We start from the raw sequence: 18,636 nt of genomic DNA, 5'->3' as shown, positions 1-18,636 counted from the left end.
TACAAACTCCGCAGGAGGACAATGTACAAACGCTGTGACAGCATACTGCCTGCCCCCTCGGTTTGCTCTCCTGTGCTTTTCCTTACATCCATGAGTCAGATATGCTATCCTTGTTAATACCTCAGTGGTATTGGACTACCATCTTCTTCCTAACTAGATCCTTTCAAGTCTGCATGGAGATTTAGCTGTTATTGTTCCCTAGCAAGTCTTCGACAAGTCTCTCTTCTTCCTCTCTCAAATAGATCCCTTCTCGTCTACACAACCCATATACAAATAATCTCTACATGTTCATATTATCTGTATACTTGTTGGTCTTCTCAAAGGCTAATTGTTGATTTTCTAATGTATCATAAGTATGTAACAGGCATTGTTTATTAAAGCATAAAACTAGTCCTGCTTCTTTTTTATTGTTTTTATTGAGCTATACTTATTTTCCCACTCCACTTATTTCCTTCCCTCTCCCCTTTTACCCTCCCTGTCTCCCACACCCCTGTTTCTTCTTTAAAAACCCTAAACATAGGCAATATTTGTGACCTTGGATAGTAATAAGAAACACCAAGTCAATTTCAATTCTCACTTTCCATTTGACCAAAAATGTTTGTTTTTCCAAATACTGCATTGATAATTTAATGTGAAAAATCTTTTTTGTATTGTATGTTTATATAAGACCTGTTTCCTAGGCTACAAAGTGATACATTTTTTCCCTTATGCTGTTTGTTGATATTTTGTTTTGTTTTTCAAGACAGGGCTTCTCTGTGTAGTCTGGCTGTCCTAGAACTCACTCTGTAGACCAGGCTGGCCTTGAACTGATGGGGATCTGCCTGTCTCTGCCTCCCAAGTGCTGGGACTAAAGGTGTGTGGCACTATCGCCTGCCGTTGTTGATTCTTGTTAACTTTAGACAGAGTGAACTTTGTTAACTGTGTATACAGAATTATATTCCTTACGTTTATGTGTTTGCAATACTGTACAACTAATTCAAAGCAGACCAGTCATTTCGGACGCCTAAATCCCTCTACATTCTAGTTTATTACCATTCACATCCATCAGCGTCATGTGCTCCACAAACCCAGTGATGGCATGAAATAGGAAATGTATGTAAAATGTACCCAGCACAGGGCACCACGGAGCAAACACTTGCCAACAAACCGGTCTGCGCTGGAAAGACTTTTCTCTACTGAGCTGTACGAGTTAATAGAACTTCTTGCAGAGTTTGACACCAAAGATGGAGCAGAAGCTGCCAGATGCCTATTCAGATTCATCCCTCCCTCTTTGGGTATGGGATTTCCTTGAGCACAGTAAAGGGCCCAGCGAAGATATTTCTCAATTACACGAAGCCGTGATACTGAGTCTGAGTATATGAGATCTCTAATATGGTTAGGTTATTGGGTGGGCTTTTAGCAAAGTCCTTCTTTATTAAAATAAAGGCATCGTGTTTTATTTCCCTCACCTTCCCCCCACCCCAACCTCCATCCACTCCTCAGAGAGGATAAGGGAAGACTAATTTTTTAAGGGTTACAAAGTAGAACGTTTGGATCCTTGGGTAGAGCCAATTCTCCTCTCTCTCTCATTCAACTTCCCCTATTAGTACAGTACTAGAGCAGATATTTAAACTGTCATTATGCAAGACAATACTTCCACTATATTTATTTTGCACATTAAACACATCAGATGCATAATACAGGCTCTTCGCTGGGAGCTGCGACGGAGCACGTGGCTCTGTCTGCGAAGCCCCAGGGCTGTCCTCGTTCCTCCTTCCTCACCTGCGACTTTGCATGGCGCTATGGGGAGTCGCTGCCCCTATTTTGCAGGCTGGCAGCTGCTCCCCCTTAAGACCCTCCGCGCACAGGCCTAGGCGGACCGCGAGAACACACGGCCCCGCGCGGGCCGGTTCGAAACCCCTCGGAGCCATCCCGCGCGTCACGGGCCGCCTCGAGCCGCCATTGGCTGGCGAGTGTCACGTGCACAGAGTGGCTCCGGCTATTGGCTGGCGGGCCGGGCGCGCGCAAGGCAGCGCCGGCGACGCGGCGTCATCGGATGCCGGGCCGCCGAGTGGCCCGTGCGCGCGCCGGAGGGAGACGTTGTGTGGCGCGCCCGGCGGGGAGTCTGTCCCGCTGCTGGCGGCGCGGCGGGGAGGCCGGGCCCGGCCTTAGACGTGCGAGACCGACCGGCCGGCTCCTGGGCTCCGAAGCCGGAGAGCGAGCGCGCCAAGAGGTTCGGAACCTGCAGCCAGTTAGGCGCCCGCCGAGCGGCCCCCAGATGGTTGTCCTAAGGCGGCGGGTGATGGAGGGAGGCGTGTAGTAGGCGCATCCCTAGGGGAGGGGCGGGGTCCAGGGCGCCCCTCCGTCCAGCTCAGAGGGGCGACGCTCCGAGGTCTCGTGAGCAGCGGGATGCCTGGGTGTTTTAGTTGAAAATCTCTTGATTAGCAAATATCCGTAACTAATTTTTTCATTAAAAAAAAAATACACCAAGCAAGACAGTCACAAGCTGGTATCAGATGACCACTTTGTGATCCTTAATTCAGACCTAATTCTGCTAGTAAATGAGTCACTTGACTTTGTCCAAGTCACTTTTCTCTCTGACGTGCATTCTCAACATTGATAATGATGCCCCTGTTCGTGTGTGTGGTGTGTGTGTGTGTGTGTGTGTGTGTGTGAAATCTTATATAACCCAGGGTTTGTGGGCTTTCAGAGGACCACAGCATAGATACACAGCACCTGTGGTATTAAATTTTAATAGAAAAGAAAATATAATAAAGAAAGGCCCCGGGGGTAGGCTGGGGGGATTGAGAAACAGTACTTTAGGGACATAGCTGATCAAATATTCCGCAAGTGCTGTCTATGCTAATGATCGCGAACTATCATTTATTGACTTAGAGCTGAAAGAACCTGAGAAGCCATTGTCGTGGGCATTTTAGAATTTTGTGTCCATGTAGACATCCACGTATACCCACTCCTCACCCCCACCCTGCACTCAGCACAATCTTTAACAACAAAGTCATTCTAGTTTTTTATTTTCGTTTTTCTCTTAGAGAATGGAAGGCTTGGGTGACTTGCCACAATCCGAGCTAGTAACTAAAAGAAATGGGATTTAAACACGAATGTATGTCCCCAAACCGCTCACCCAGAATCATGTGGTTTCTAGATCCCCTGTGAGGCTGTAGCCAAGTACCTGTGACCTTTTAAAAAGCATGGATACCCAGGCATTGCTGAAAACCTAAGACCAGCATGGAATTTGCCTGAAATCTCATAGACGATTCCTGCTTGGTAACCCATAGTCCATTTTAGCAATAACTAATTACTCACCCGATCCCAATGCTTTCACAGGGTTGTGTTCTGGAGACTCAAATTTCCCATCTCAAGCACTGCTTCTGTTTTCTCTTCAAGAGGATGGGTTTCTTCAGAAGAAAATCCTTCATTGGTGAAATCCAAGGGTTATGGTAGAGCACTGTTGAATAGCTCTCCTTTTGAAGAAAATCCTGACAATTTGAATTTGCTTTCTCACTTTTTACATGATCTCCCTTGAGTGCTACTCAATATATTTTTAAAAACAAACAGCAAAAAACAAACAAAAAACCGGCTCAAGGTGCTTATTGTAAAGTCACTGTGAATCACAGACCCTACGAAGAAGAGTTTGAAAACCACAGTTTACCCATAAGACCACGAGTCTAACAAGACGACGTCATGGTCTTTATATTGCTTTATCTTTGTTAGTGATGTCTCTCATACCACATAAGTTATTCAGGTCCAAAAAATTTAGAAAATTCTCAGAGATGAACTTGAATATCACAATTCCAAATGTGGAAAGCAAATTGAAAATTATTCTGAGGATAAACTTCAAATCACTGTTCTCTTAAAATCACATTTCAACCCTTTTTCCAAACCCAAACCTGGCCCCATGTCCAAAGTTCTCTGCCCCTCCCCCTCAGTTCTAAAGGAAGCAGTATGGAGGGAGGCTATTGTGAAGAGTGCTAGAGAGAGTTTGGGAGTGCAGATTACTCTTTGAAAGACTGATTTCAAACCCTTTGTGCAAGTACTCAGAGCACTGTGACCCAGGTGAATGGTAGTTATGTTAGGTAAGGACTTTCTGAGTGGTACATCTACACAGCCAGGCTCTCGCTGCTACAAAACACCGTCTCTGGTTTGGATTTTTCTGAAAATGGGTAAGCATGAGTCTCTAGACCAGCCTTCCCGTCTGAATGCTATAATGTTTATATAGCAAGGGGAGCTGACCACAGATGAAGAGAAAACCCACAATCACAGGGAGGAAATGATGTCATCTTTTAATGTCTGAGTTATTTCTGTTAATTATAGTTCAAGTAACATTGTTCTGCGCACACCTGTTCCACCTTGTGATTAGGACATTATCCCCATCAACCAACTTGCCTCACATATATATAAATTCAGAACATTCTTTCATCAAGAAATTTTGAGTACTTACTGCATACTAGATATGATAATGGTGTAAGTGTACCTACTACAGAATTCCATAGTAAATTCCTGTGTATTTAAGAAGGACTCTGATGTTGTCTGCTTGTGGAAACAATTTGCATTTCAATTCATAGCTTTGCAAAGCCAGCCCTTGGTAGTTTTATTTATTTATTTATATTTATTTTTAATACCTGGTTCTAGAGATTTTAGGGATTAATTGCCTGTTTTTTTTTTTAAAAAAATTGTGTTGTGGCTCTGTATTTTATTTTGTTTCCAATACTGCTTCCTAAGAAGTATGAAGTATAATATAATCATATTTTGTAAATAAGATGTTTTTCTTCAAAGATAAAATATAGTTAAACTTAGAAAACATCAGTAATCAGAAAAGAGCATAAAAAATCTATAACCCATTCTTAATCTTTTGGTATGTATTTGTCCACTCTTTTTTGTTTTGTTTTGTTTTTTTGTTTTTGTTTTTTGAGACAGGGTTTCTCTGTGTAGCCCTGGCTGTTCTGGAACTCCTTCTGTAGACCAGGCTGGCCTGGAACTCATAGAAATCCCCCTACCTTTGCCTCCCAAGTGCATCCTGAGTACTACTACCACCTGAGCCACTCTTTCATCTGTGTTATATGTAGACTTGAGAACATACTCTGTATTATATGTATTATATTAAACTGTGTTATTGTTATTGTGGTGTGTATGTAGAAGTGTGGGTCCACACGTCATGGTGCACGTGTGAGATTAGAAAACAGCGTCTAGGAGTTGTTTCTCTCCTTCCCTGCTGGGATCCAGGGGTGGAACTTAGATTAGCGGGCTTCAGGGACAACCACTCTTATACCACTGCGCCATCTTGCCAGCCTGTGTATTATGTTTTGTGACATATTTTTAGTCTGATGATACATGGTAAATAAGTATGTTCTTTGCTCACATGACTCCAGTGTTTTGTTGCTAGAACTGGGACTAGAAGAATCCTGTTAATAAGTTACTGCACAGGACAAATTCAGAAGCCTAAACTGCTGACCCAGGACCAAAAGCCTCTGCTGTTTTTCTTTCACTAATTTTTGTTCCATTTCCACTTTTCTAGTCCCAGGACAGCGCGAGTCTGTTGGCAGTGTTCCTGAAGGAAGACTTAGAAGTGTAGTCAGCACCGGAGTGTTCTTGCAGATGTAGTTGGTTCTGCTAGACATTCTTGAAATGGAAGCATCCTGTTTATTTAAAAGGTGCTCCTATAGCTAAAGCTAGGAAGAGGTGGGCTTTATAAGTAGAAAAAGAAAAGCAAGGAGTGGAACCCAGATTGGTCGTTAGAGGTAGTTGCAGATTTAAGGTGGGATTTTCTGTGTATGTCATTTCAGACAAACCAAATGCCTTCTGATTGGCTGCTGTTAACCTCCTGTTTGGAAGACTGGTTCTTTACAAGTTTTTTTTTTTTTTTTGTAACCTAACCATTTGGGCTGGGCCTGGCCTAGTGGGCCTAGTACAAGAGCACACTCTAAAACATTGATTTCTTGCAGTTTTTAATCTACCACTCTCATTATGCGAATTGGATGTGTATATGTAGAATATATTATTATTTTCTTCAACCACACTTCCACGCTAAGAACCAAATCCAGGGCCTGGGGTTGTTAGACAAGTACTCTGTCAGTGAGCCATACTCCCAGCCACTAAATATTTTAACCTATCTAATGGATGGTCTTTGAATATCTACAGATATCCAGGCCATCATGAGCTTCTGAAGAAAGGGGACTAAACTAACTTTAATAAATTATTTCAATCATCTTAACAAAATAATAAAACTAAACAAATGATACCGTATAAAATGTAGAAACATAAGGAAAGGAGCTTTTTTCCCCCTCGTGTGTGTGTGTGTGTGTGTGTGTGTGTGTGTGTGTGTGATTTCCTGAGTGGTTTATTAAGCATAGGTGTTGAGCATGGGGTAGTGTCAGACTGCCCCATTTCCATAGTAACCAACAGGCTTGGTACAAGCTATAAGTTGTTCCTTCATCTGTGTGAATTAGTAATCTACATTTAAAAGGAGAACTGGCTTTTTCAAACATTAAGTATTTTTGTATCAGAGTCGTGACTTAAAAAACACAAAAGTTAAATTCACAGGTTAAAAACAGCAATCCTGACCGCTGCCCTGAGATGTCAGGTCTGAACCTCATCTAAATTATTTAAGCAGGCAGCACCCTTCTGGAGAGTAAAGGTGGGGGAGCCTGCCTGCTTCTATATAGGTATCCTCCATAGTGTCTTTGGCATTTGAGGGTTCAGTCCCAGACTGGGTACCATGACTTAGGAGGTGACACAGGGCAGGGCCAAGCCCCACAGCCAGTGCAAATGAAGAAAAATGGCCCTACCTGCCATTTCCAAGCTTTGGCAGCTCTCAGGTGTTTCCATCCCCAGCTGTGGCCAGATTGCAGGTCTTGGGCCTGAGTTTATGGTTACTGCAGACCGGCTGCTGCTCAGCTCCAAGCCCTTGTTCTCAGTCCTCAGTGACCTCAGTCTGGGGATAGCACGGAAGGAGGGTTAGCTCAGACCTCAGGATCAGTTGTTGCCCCTCAGCACACAGAAGAAGCCAGAGAGGTACAGACAGCATGGATGTGGTCTCACTGGACAAAAGGCAGGCAGGGCACAAGTGAGGACTGTGTCTGGCTGCTAAAGCATGGACTGCTGCATGACAAGGCCCTTTCCTGTGCACATTTATGTTTACCTTCTATTGTACATTGATTTTTCATATTTTAGCATAATAGTATGCCTTAGTAATATAGTATTCTGCACTATAATATAATATAATATAATACATATACTAAATACCAGCACATACCTTTCCCAACTCGTCTTACATGAGGTTTCCTACATGCTGATTTCCTAATTAGATAATTTATCATTACTGTTGTCATTTCCTGAATGCTTCTCCTTTTTCTGGTTCTTTGAGTCAGTGGCCTATTTGAATGCTACCTTCTCTATGTGCTATTGAACACTATTAATGGCTGCTGTGTCTTTCTGTCCAGTAGCTGAGTAAGTTTCAGTCATGAGGGTCTAGCTTGTAAAAGTCCTATCACGTCACCATCTTAGTCTGCCTGACTGTGCTAGGCAAGGACTGTACAGAGGCGCCGACTGTAGCTCAGTATTTGCTTTCCTGTGTGCAGAAGCTTTTTACAAACAGACGCCAAGGGCCTCAGGGGAGGGTCTTGCTTCTGTGCTTTCCGTGCTCGTTCCTGAGGCACATGGGAAAAGTATTCTCATTTAGAGCCTTCTCTCTTATCTGATGCAAATGATTATGGGATTCAAACTATGGAAAGCAGAATGCTACTTACAATTTGTGGAATTTCAAAGGGTAATGCCCATAATGATTTAAATTGGTATAAACATATGAAGGATAATTCTACTTTTAGCCCATACCTCCCATTTCTGTATTCTTAGTGATTATTATTAAATCGTGTAGACCTTCTTGACAGATAAACTCCTCAAGTTAATGAACACAAAAATAAAATTGAACTATTTTTCTCTATATTAAAATTTAGACTTCTAAACGTTTACTTTTAGAAAATTAACTTTTCTAGGTGATATCAAATTGCAGGATAAAATAATCTTCAATTGTGTGAATTAAGATGAAAGATTGAGGAGATGGCTTTATTGTTGTAAGATTTTTTTATTCTTTTGACTTTTTTGGGGGGGTACCACCCAGCTCCCAAATAAATCACTCCTTCGGAGTCTTATTCTTTCTTAAAGTCTCCCAACCTTAGCTTGGCTTGTTTCTAGCCAGTTTTTCTTAACTTAAATTAGCCCGTCTACCTTTTGCTTCTGTGTTTTTCCTTTTCTTACTTCTGTGTATCTTACTTTCACTCTTACTCCGTGGCTGGCTGGCCTCTAATGTTCTCCTCTCCTTGTTCCCTTCTCCTCTTTCTTTAGATTTCTCCTTCTGTTTATCCTCTCTAGCTGCCAGCCCTACCATCCTTGCTCCTGCTTTGCTTTTGGTCATTCAGCGCTTTATTAGACCATCAGGTGTTTTAAGGCAAAGAATCGCAGCTTTACAGAGTCAAACAAATGCAGCATAAACAAAAATCTCACATCTTAAAATTGTATTCCCCAACACTTTATAGGTAAAGGACTTGAGTAATCTTGGTGCTCCTACAGCAGGAGGGGAGGTGGAGACAAGCAAATCATGGTAGCTCACAGATCGGCTAATCTGGCATAATTTAGCAGTAAACAAAAGACTGTCTCAAACAAGGTAGAAGGCAAGGAACTTTACTTGAGTTCGTCTTCTGACTTCCACTCATGATTTTTGTGGTGAAAATCATGTGATATAAGATTTTGTGATATAAGATTTATCAAGTATTTATAAGATTGAATTGGTTTATGTGTGCCTGTATCGTGGTCTTTTCTCTCTGAACATGTACTAGTTTGTGTATGCCCCTTTTGATCTGTGGTTGTGTATGTGCTGTTCTCATACTTTGGAAGAATATGCCTGCACAATGACATAATTTTATGTTATCTAAAGTTGAAACAGTGCAGAGTGGCCTGCCTGCATTCCCGTGTGTGAGGGGTTGCGGCTGCTGTCCAGGGATGGCGGTGTTGCACTGTATTCTGTCCCCGGCCTGTGCAGCCCAGCCATCAAGAGTGCTCTCATTGGGCCTCCGTTCCTTTGACATTCTTGCCTGCTAGAGTTTTGAGCCTTCTCTTCTTTGTAGCACTACAAGATGATCTGGGATCATCCTCTGCTCTAGCCCTAAAACGAGTCATCTCAACAAGGGTCCCTTTGTTGGAGAATGGTATTAGGAACCAGGTTTGCTCTGATGTGCTCATCACAGTTTCACTGCTTTCAGGTAACTGTCTGCAGAGTTATAAAATACATGTATACGTACTAACTTGTATAAATGTAGATGCCTGTATAGTACTGATCGCCTCTTATTTGTGGTCTTGCTTTCCATGCCTTCAGTTATCTAGTTAACCATAGTTTGAAAATATGAAGTGGAAAATTCCAGAAATAAAATATTTGTAAGCTTTAAATTGCATGCCATTCTGAGTGATAAGCAGTCTTGCACCCTTCCACTCTCTCCTGCCCTGGACATGAGTCATCCCTTTGTCCAGTGTACCCATGCTGTGAATGCTACCCACTCATTAGTCACTATTCATAGGCTGTCACAATGCTTGTGTTCACTTATATAGCAATACTTGCCTACTTTGTGTAGCAGTCTAATGACTGTACCACAGTTCCTGTGTCCTTCACCTCACTTCATTCAATCATGTAGGCATTGTATCATCTCACATAGTAGATTGAATATAAGAAGACATTTTGAGACAGCCACTTAACTAACTTAATATACTTAGCAGCATATCGTTAAATTATATTTTATTAGCTATTGCTAATCTTTTATTCTGCCTATTTTTTTTACAGTAGTCTATAGTAAATGTGTATGTATTAAAAAGAGCAGTGGGTATCTGTAGTTGTTACTGTGCATGGTTTCAGGCATTCACGAGGAGCCTTGAGACACGTCCTTACAGTAAGGTGGGACTGTTCTATTAAGCTTACCAGGAATTCCCCACAGTGGGCCAGACTAATGCCGACATAGTCCACTTCTTCCTGTTTACCTGGAACTTCCTAGTCCATAGTCTCTGTTGCTGCTACATCTCTTCACCGATATTTCCTATCTCGGTGTACATGAACCATATTATGACTGCTAACTTGACCTCCATAAGGAGCACAACCTCATGTGTGTGGCCAGTTCTTTTCCTCTCACAGTTTCCGTTCGTTTCCAGAGGATTTGTGACTTTCTCACCGTCTCCTTGCTGAGGCTCTGTCCTACTTTAGCACTGCAGGAAATTCTTTGTTGTAGCATGAGGTCTGTGCTGCAACCCATCCCCTTCTTGGTTGAATTCTTAAAAATCTTGGATTTTAAAAACCATTAGTAGATATTCTTTGTGTTTTGACAATCCATAGTTCTTGATAAGTAGATGACACAGATTTATAAGAGACAAAATAGTTTCCTGGTCCTGAAAATAATCCTGTGTTGTAATTCAGCTTCCGTCCTGAAAACTCTGGCAGAAACTGTCTACTTTTCTGTCCACGTAGTTTTTGTCTTTTCCAGAAAGTCTATAAATGTATTCATAGCCTCCTCAGACTAGAGTTTCCACTAGCACAATCCCAGAACACATGTAGAGATGAGAGACAGCTCTCTTGTAGGATCTACCCATATTGCTCAAATGAACAGCTCTTTCATTTTGGTCACAGAACAGCATTCCTAGTACGATGTGACATCACGGCTGCCCTGGCTTTGCGTTGTCATAGGCAATGACATAAGCAGTGACATCGCGGCTGTCCTGGCTTTGCGTCATCATAGGCAGTGACATAAGCAGTGACATCGTGGCTGCCCTGGCTTTGCGTCGTCGTAGGCAGTGACATAAGCAGTGACATCGTGGCTGCCCTGGCTTTGCGTCGTCGTAGGCAGTGCTGCTGTGACGGCTCCAGGGCAGGTGCTGATGGAGTTTTCACATCAGCTGGGAACAGGGTTTCTGGACCATGCACAGCTCTGTTAGGCACTGCTGAACGCTCTTCATTTTATTTCACCATCAGTAAAGGAGTGTTCCAATTACTCTCAATATTTGCCAGCGTTTGATGGAGTTATTGCTGGGCTGATTTGTACACTTTAACTTTTAAATTGTCATTATACTGTGTGCACATGTGCACACCATGGCATGTATGCAGAGGCAGAGGACAACTAGAAGTCCGTCTCCTTCCACACGTCAGTTCTGATTGGATGTGTTGTCAGGCTTATGCAGCATGTGCTTCTGTCTGCCAAGCCATGTCGACAGCCCAGGACCTTTTGTTTGTTTGTTTGTTTTTCATTTTTACCATGCTAATGTTTAGTGGTATATCATGACTTATTTTTCTCCTCCCCTATATGGAGTATACTACAAAATACTTGTCTAAATGTTCCTGATGTAAAAAATCATTATACTGCAACTTGATTTTACCTTTTAACTTGTTACAACCAAATTTCCAGGTCATTATGTATCAGTCTGATTAAAAATGTAACTTACTTGTATTCTGTGAGTATTGCATGCAATACTTTTAAAAAAAGTTTTTAAATTATTTTTTAAAACACAATCTTTTCTCATTTTACAGACCAATCCCAGTTCCCACTCCCTCCATCTTCTCCATACTCCTCCTCCCACCCCCCACATCCACTCCTCAGAGAGGGTAAGGCTTCCTATGGAGAATCAACAAAGTCTAGCATACTTTGAGGCAGGACCAGTGCCCTCCCCCCTATATCTAGGCTAAGCAAGGTATCCCTCCAAAGAGAATAGACTTCAAAAAGCCAGTTTCAAGCAGTAGGGATAAATCCTGGTCCCACTGCCAGTGGCTGCACAGTCTACCCCAGCCATGTAACTGTCACCCACATTCAGAGGGCCTAGTTTGATCCAGTGCTGGTTATCCTGCTGTTCCTACTAGCTCAGGTAAGCTGTTTCACTGGGTATCCCCATCATGATCTTGACTCCTTTGCTCATATTATTGCTCCTCCCTTTCTTCGACTGATCTTTGGGCTTTTCTGTGGGTCTCTGCATCTGCTTCCATCAGTTGCTGGAGAAAGGTTCTATGATGGTAAGGTAGTCATCAGTCTGACTACAGGGCAAGGCCAGTTTGGGCACTCTCTCCACTATTGCTTAGGGTCTTAGCTGGGGTCATCTTTGTGGATTCCTGGGAATTTCCCTAGTGCCAGATTTCTTGCTAGCCCCATTGTGGCTCCCTCAATCAAGATATCTCTTTCCTTGCTCTCCCTCTCTGTCCTTCCCCCATCTTGACCACCCCATTCCCTCATGTTCTCTTTTCTCCTCTCTTTCTCCGTTCCTCCTCCCATCTGCTCTCTCTTCTCCCCCCACCCCTACATTCCTAATTTTCTCAGGATATCTTGTCTATTTCCCCTTCCCAGGGGGATCTAGGTATGTTTCTCTTTAGGGTTCTCCTTGTTACCTAGCTTTTCTGGGGTTGTGGACTATAGGCTGGTTATCCTTTGCTTTACATCTAATATCCACTTAGAGTGAGTACATACCGTGTTTGTCTTTCTGGGTCTGGGTTATCTCACTCAAAATGTTTTTTTTTTTCTCCTAGTTCCATCCATTTGCATCCAAATTTCAAGATGTTATTGTTTTGTTTTGTTTTTTTACAGCTGAGTTGTACTCCATTATGTAAATGTATCACAATTTCTTTATCCATTCTTCGGTTGAAGGGCATCTGTTTCCGTGTTCTGGCCACTATAAATAATGCTGCTATGAACATAATTGAGCAAATGTCCATGTGGTGTGATTGAGCATCTTTTGGGTATATGCCCAAGAGTGGTATTGCTGGGTCCTGAGGTAGGTTGATTCCCAGTTTTCTGAGAAACCACCATACTGATGTCTAAAGTAGCTGTTCAAGTTTGCACTCCCACAGCAATGGAGGTGTGTCCCTCTTACTCCACATCCTCTCAAGCATAAGCTGTCATTGGTGTTTTTGATCTTAGTCAATCTGACTGGTGTAAGACGGTTTCTAAGAGTCATTTTGACTTTTGTTTTCCTGATGGCTAAGGATGTTAAGCAGTTCCTTTAGTGTCTTTCAACCATTTGAGAGTCTTCTGTTGAGAATTCTCTGTTTAGATCTGTACCCCATTTTTAATTGGATTATTGCTGAGTTCTTTATATATTTTGTAGATCAGTCCTCTGTCTGATGTGGGGTTGGTGAAGATTTTCCCCATTCAGTAGGCTGCCATTTTGTCTTATTGACTGTGTCCTTTGCCTTACAGAAGCTTATGGGACTCCTGAGCGTGCGAAAGAGTGGGTCTCTGATTCTTGTGCCTGCTCTTGGCTCTCTTTTCTTCCTGTTGGGTTGCCTTGTCCAGTCTCAATGTGAAGTTTTTGTTTCATGTTACTATATTTTATTTTGTTATGTTTGGTTGTTATCCCCTAGAAGCCGATTTCTTTCAGATCAGATCTACCAGCAAAAATTTCTTGCAGGCTTTGTTTCAGCCTGAAAGTGTGTAGATTGCTTCTTTACATCGGAAAGAATGTTTGGCTGGGTATAAAATTTTTAGTTGACTATTCATTTCTTTCAACACTGAAAAGTGGTCTTTCCATTTCATTTTGACTTAATCTTTTATTTATTCATTTTTATTTTATGATTTTTTTGAGGTAGGGTTTCTCTGGGTAGCCCTGGCTGTCCTGGAACTTACTCTGTAGACCAGGCTGGTCTTGAACTCAGAGGTTCACCTGCCTCTGCCTCCCAAGTGCTAGGATTAAAGGTGTGCATCATCACTGCCCAGCTTTGACTTCATCTTTTAAAAAATTATTATTCAGAGTCTGTACATATGAGTGAAGTGGTGAGCAGGACAGGCACTTGTGCCATATTGTGCATGTGGAGATGAGAGGACAACTTTATGGAGTCAGTTCTCTGTTTCAGCATTTATATCGTTCCTGGGACCAAACTCAGTCACCAGGCCTGTGCAGCAAGCATCTTTCTTTACTCATGGAGCTATTTCACTGCCCTAACTTTCATCTTTTTTCTTTTCTTCCTTCCTTCCTCCCTTTTCTTTTCTTTTTTCTTTTCTTTTCTTTCTTCTCTCTCTCTCCCTCTTTCCTCCCTCCCTCCCTCCTTCCATCCATCTCTCCCTTCTCTCTCCCCCTCCCTCCATCTATCTATCTATCTATCTATCTATCTATCTCTATCTCTCTTTCTTTCTCTTAGAAAAGGTCACACTATGCAGCCCTACCTGACTTGGAAGTTAATACGTAGACCAGGCTGGCCTTGAACTCATAACTATCTGCCTGCCTTGCCCTTCTAAGTGCTGGGATTGAAGGTATGTGCCACTGCAGCTGGCTTGAGTACCATTTTTTTTTTTTATGAATCATAAGTCAGTAACTTCTTCATGGTTGCATTCTGGACTGAACTCCTTTGCTTGACATGTGTTGTCCCTTCATGTTCATATGCTTTTTGTCCTCCAGCTACCTTGCGAAGATAGTTGGCCTACTCCTGCTTCTTGTTCTGTGTGCTTACTTTTAAGAAAAGGTTTATATTTATCTTCGTGTGTGTGTGTGTGCACGTGTGTACCTGCCTGCCAGCCTGTCTTGTGTCTTTTAGTTTGTCACATGTGTGCAGGTGCCTGTGGAAGCCAGAAGAGGGCATTGGATTCTCGGAAACTGTAACTACAGGCAGTTGTGAGCTACTGATGGAGCAGGGAACTGAACTTGGGTTAGTGGGAAGAGCAGAAGGCTCTGTGGCCCCCAGAATGTGCTTATTCTCTTGAAAATTTCTGCAAGCCTTTGCCTTGTTCTGGAAGAAGGAAAGGCTGGTAAATGAGCTCAGTTTAAACCAGATGTCCTGTGTGTCCTGCTGTGGAAGGTCTAACTCATTCTGGGAATCCTTAGGAGCACATTCCTGACATATTTTAAGTCACTTGAAATGCATTTCACATATTTCCTCGTCAGGAATTAAATGGGTAAAAAGTCTTTGTATCCTTTCTAGTCTAGAAATGAGCAGTCATAAGGAAAGCAAATAACAAACCATGTTGAGCTTTTCATGATGAACAGTAGGTGATTGAAAAAAGCTTAAAAGTCACAACGTGTGTGAAGATATGCATATATAGATATATAATTAAGTGTTATAGTATCATATATCAATATATGTTAAAAGGGATATCTGAATAATGAACATGATAGCAATTCACATAATGATGTTCAAAGAGACATGGTATCTGGTACTTGACCAAAAAGTAGCCCATGTTTTGAGCAGTCTGGTTTTATTGACATCGGCCTGATAGCAATTTCCTAATTTCAGGCAATTTGGTTTAAGATAGAAACTCAGTAAGAACATTAATACCCAAATCTCACCCAGGAAAATTAGCCAGCTTCCTGATTTAGTTGAAGATATGGGGCTTCTCAGTATAGTTCATGATATTATGGGAATTGGCTTAGAAACTGTAAAATATGTTTAATGTTGACAGCTGAAGAAAGCCAGGCAGCAGTCCTCCGTGACAAACTCTTTAAATGTAAATCTGCTGTTAGGTGTGTGTAGACTTCTTGCCTGCTATAGTGGTTCTGAATATGTGAGCACCACGGAAGCCAGTTAGAGGCTCTCAGTTCCTGACCTTCTGAGTCTGAAATGAGGGTGGAGGCAAGCATTGAGTTTTTATAACATTTAACCAGTTTCTTTTTACTTATGAGACTAGAAACTGTGTAAGACAAATGCTGAACCATAGTCCCCAGCCCACCAGGTCATTCTGATGGGTGCTGAGCTGGGAGTTGTCTGTCTTGATGATCTTAGAAGTGTTTGTGCCTTAATTTGAGATTGGCTCCGACCTGGAGGATAACTTGCCAGGTGCAGATACTAGCAGGAAAAAGGGAGTGTGGAACAGCTTCAGCTATGGCTACCAGTTTACCTCATTTGTCTTGTCCTGAAGTATTGTCTGCAGAGTATGACTTGAGCATCATAGTCTTTAAAGGGTGAAATAGGGTTCCTGGAGTGTTATTTTTCTGTGCTGTGTGACTTGCCGCCTGGGAGCCTTGCAGTCTTCCCTAAGGTGTAGTTAAAGTGTGAGATCACAGAAGCCAGTGAAGTTAGTAGTAAACTGCTAGACAGATTGTCTTTTTAAGATGGCCTTCAGCCCCCTCTCTGAGGACTGTAGATAGGGCTGTTTTCATAGTGCCTGAGCCTACCCAGACCTAGGTAAACCTTTACTCAGCCCTACAAGATAAGGAGAAATGAGTAAAATATGTAATTGGCATTTAGGGGGGTATCCTAGCAAGGAGGAAATATGGGCTGAAGCTGAGAGGAAAGCAGATCCAGTCCCTTGAGGAATTAGAACACAAATTTGTCAGATGAAAGATTTACAAGAAATTAGAAACTTGAATATGTTCAGGAAAGCATCATAAAACATCTTGTATTTGTATTGTTCTGCTACACAATTATATGCTTTCAGGGTCACTGAGACAAGTAAGGCATGGTTACAGTTCCTGCTTTATAGATGGAAAATGGATATTCAAGTAGTGGTTGATGTTCACTGTGCACTCACCTAATCCTGAGTCCTTGTTATGTGCTAGGTTCCAGCGTAGGTTCTAGAAATTCGGATGTTGGCAAAGCAGATCCTCCTCAGAAAATGTATTTCTATGAGTTTACATTATAGAAGAGGAAAAACAGACAATAAACAGGATAAATTATTAGTATTAAAGAGTATTTTTACCATGATCCTATTGAGAAATATTGTAATTTGGGATGATTTAAATTTTAAGGTGGGCTGTGTGAAGGGTTTTTGGAAACAGAGTGACATGCTAGGCATGATAGCATATGCTTGTGATACTAGTACTTGGGAGATGAAGCTAGAAGGTCAGGAGTTCAAGGTCACTGTCAGCTCTATGGGAGTTACAATTAGGAGTTGCCTTGGGTCTTGGAAGAGACTTTAGACTTAGATATTAAGCAGTGATGAAACTATGAAAGATTATGGGGACTTTTGATGTTGGACTAAATATATTTTAAGTTATGATATGGCCAGCAACCTAGGGGGTGGAGCAGGGAGTGGACTATGATGGTTTGAATGAGAATGTCCTGCATAGACTCAGATGTTTGAATCTTAGGTCCCCAGCTGTTCCGTCTACTCCACCTATCTAAATCCTGCCCTATCAAAAAGCCAAGGCAGTTTCTTTATTAACTAATGAAAGTAACAAATAGACAGATGAACCTCCTCCACCACTTCCATTTGAGCACCATAATATTTATGTGGCCTGGATAAATTCATTTACATTCTTGAGCATCTGTGATTATTGTCTAGAATCTTACCATACTGACTGACAGTGTAGCCTATAAGAGTGAACACAGACCTCACACATCAGAACGACAAGAGTGTAAATTACTAATTGTGCTCCTCCAGAACTCAGACACCTTGGAAGTGGGAACAAGAAGGGATCTGTCCTTCCTCAGGTACCCAGGGCCATCCTGATGCATTCCCAAGTGGAGTGCTTGAGCTGGAAGCATGAAGGAAAGGTTAGAGCACTTGCTCAATGCAAAGTCTCTCGAAGAAATATGCAGAACACCGTTGCCTCCACAGCACAGAAGAGAGAGCTGAGGTTCTTGAGTGTCTCCCAGCCTGATCTCTGTGAAGTGAACTGATTATGAAGTAGAACATTACTTCCTGACTGTTGTGACCGTGTGAGTAATAGTTCGGCACTGTACTCAAGTTTTAAGTAGTAGGTACTAATTAGTGAAATGTGTGACTAATTCCAACAGTTGAGTCATCTGGGGGACGGGTTAGGGATGAAAGAACTGTGGTACAGAGTGAGCAAAACCCTTGTCATTGAGTCAGGAAGTTACATAAGAGTGAAATGTCAGGATTAAAATCGAAACTCTCCTTGTCCTGCAGCTAGGCACACGAGTAGGTGAGTTGTGAATGGAGCTGGCGTGTTCTTAAGACTTCTTGGAAGCTCAGCTTCACTATTAGCATGACAATTAGACAGGTAATGCTGAGAGTCACTGACAAACTATTTTAAGGAAGGAGCAAAATGACGATAGCCTTGGAAGGGAATGGAAAAAATCACAGTATTGATTTGCAAAGTGAAATACCAAGCATCTCCTTTGTGTCAGGCATTGCTTTAGACACGTTTAAACATGCACGCATACACAGTCTTTCTCTTCCTTACAACCTCTGAAAGTACACATATAATCATTCTGCCACAGAAATCAAAGCTCAGACCAGTTCATATAGATGGCAATTGAATAACTAAGATTTAAACACAGAACTCTGACTCGACAATATATTTAAATCTTGATATTTTTGATCAGCAATTATGCATAACTATACTGTGTTTCTATGCAAAGAAGCATACAGTAGATAATATTTCAGAGATCTCAGATTTGAGTTTCAGAGATGAGTGGAGAGACTTCTGCTCCTAACACATAAATAAGGCAGAGGGGTTTTCTTAACTAAAATATTAGACAACCTTTTAAAAAATTATTGGAAAGCAGGCAGCCCATGGCTTTGGTCTCTTAGAGATGTAAACACGGTGACTTTAAGGTTGCACCAGCTGCCTCTCTGGGGACAGTTCCAGACTTGGGCTTAGAGAGGGACCAGGCCTTCCCAGAGATACATAGAGGGCTGAACTCAGTGGAGCCAAAGTAGCTAGGATTTGCATAGTTAAGGTCTCCCAGAGAGGGGAGGGACACCCCACCTGAGAAGGTCTTCAGCTTTGCTG

At 42.1% G+C, this 18,636-nt stretch overlaps 1 protein-coding gene across 2 annotated transcripts in view; it reads left to right on the top strand.

Moving 5' to 3' along the window:
* The first annotated feature begins 2,054 nt into the window (after window positions 1–2,054).
* Window positions 2,055–18,636, top strand: part of LOC121443233 (protein tyrosine phosphatase domain-containing protein 1-like) — a 56,547-nt gene continuing 39,965 nt past the window's right edge. For both annotated transcript variants that reach the window (XM_041644914.1, XM_041644913.1), the window contains exon 1: window positions 2,055–2,212. The gene's annotated coding sequence lies outside the window, so the exon portion shown is untranslated. The remainder of the gene's footprint in view (window positions 2,213–18,636) is intronic.

This window comes from Microtus oregoni, unplaced genomic scaffold (assembly GCF_018167655.1).
Source record: "Microtus oregoni isolate MIOR12 unplaced genomic scaffold, Mior012 000103F_ref0000194, whole genome shotgun sequence".
NCBI classification, from domain to species: domain Eukaryota; kingdom Metazoa; phylum Chordata; class Mammalia; order Rodentia; family Cricetidae; genus Microtus; species Microtus oregoni.
The sequence above is the reverse complement of the archived record's forward strand: the minus strand, read 5'-3'. Positions and strand labels throughout refer to the sequence as shown.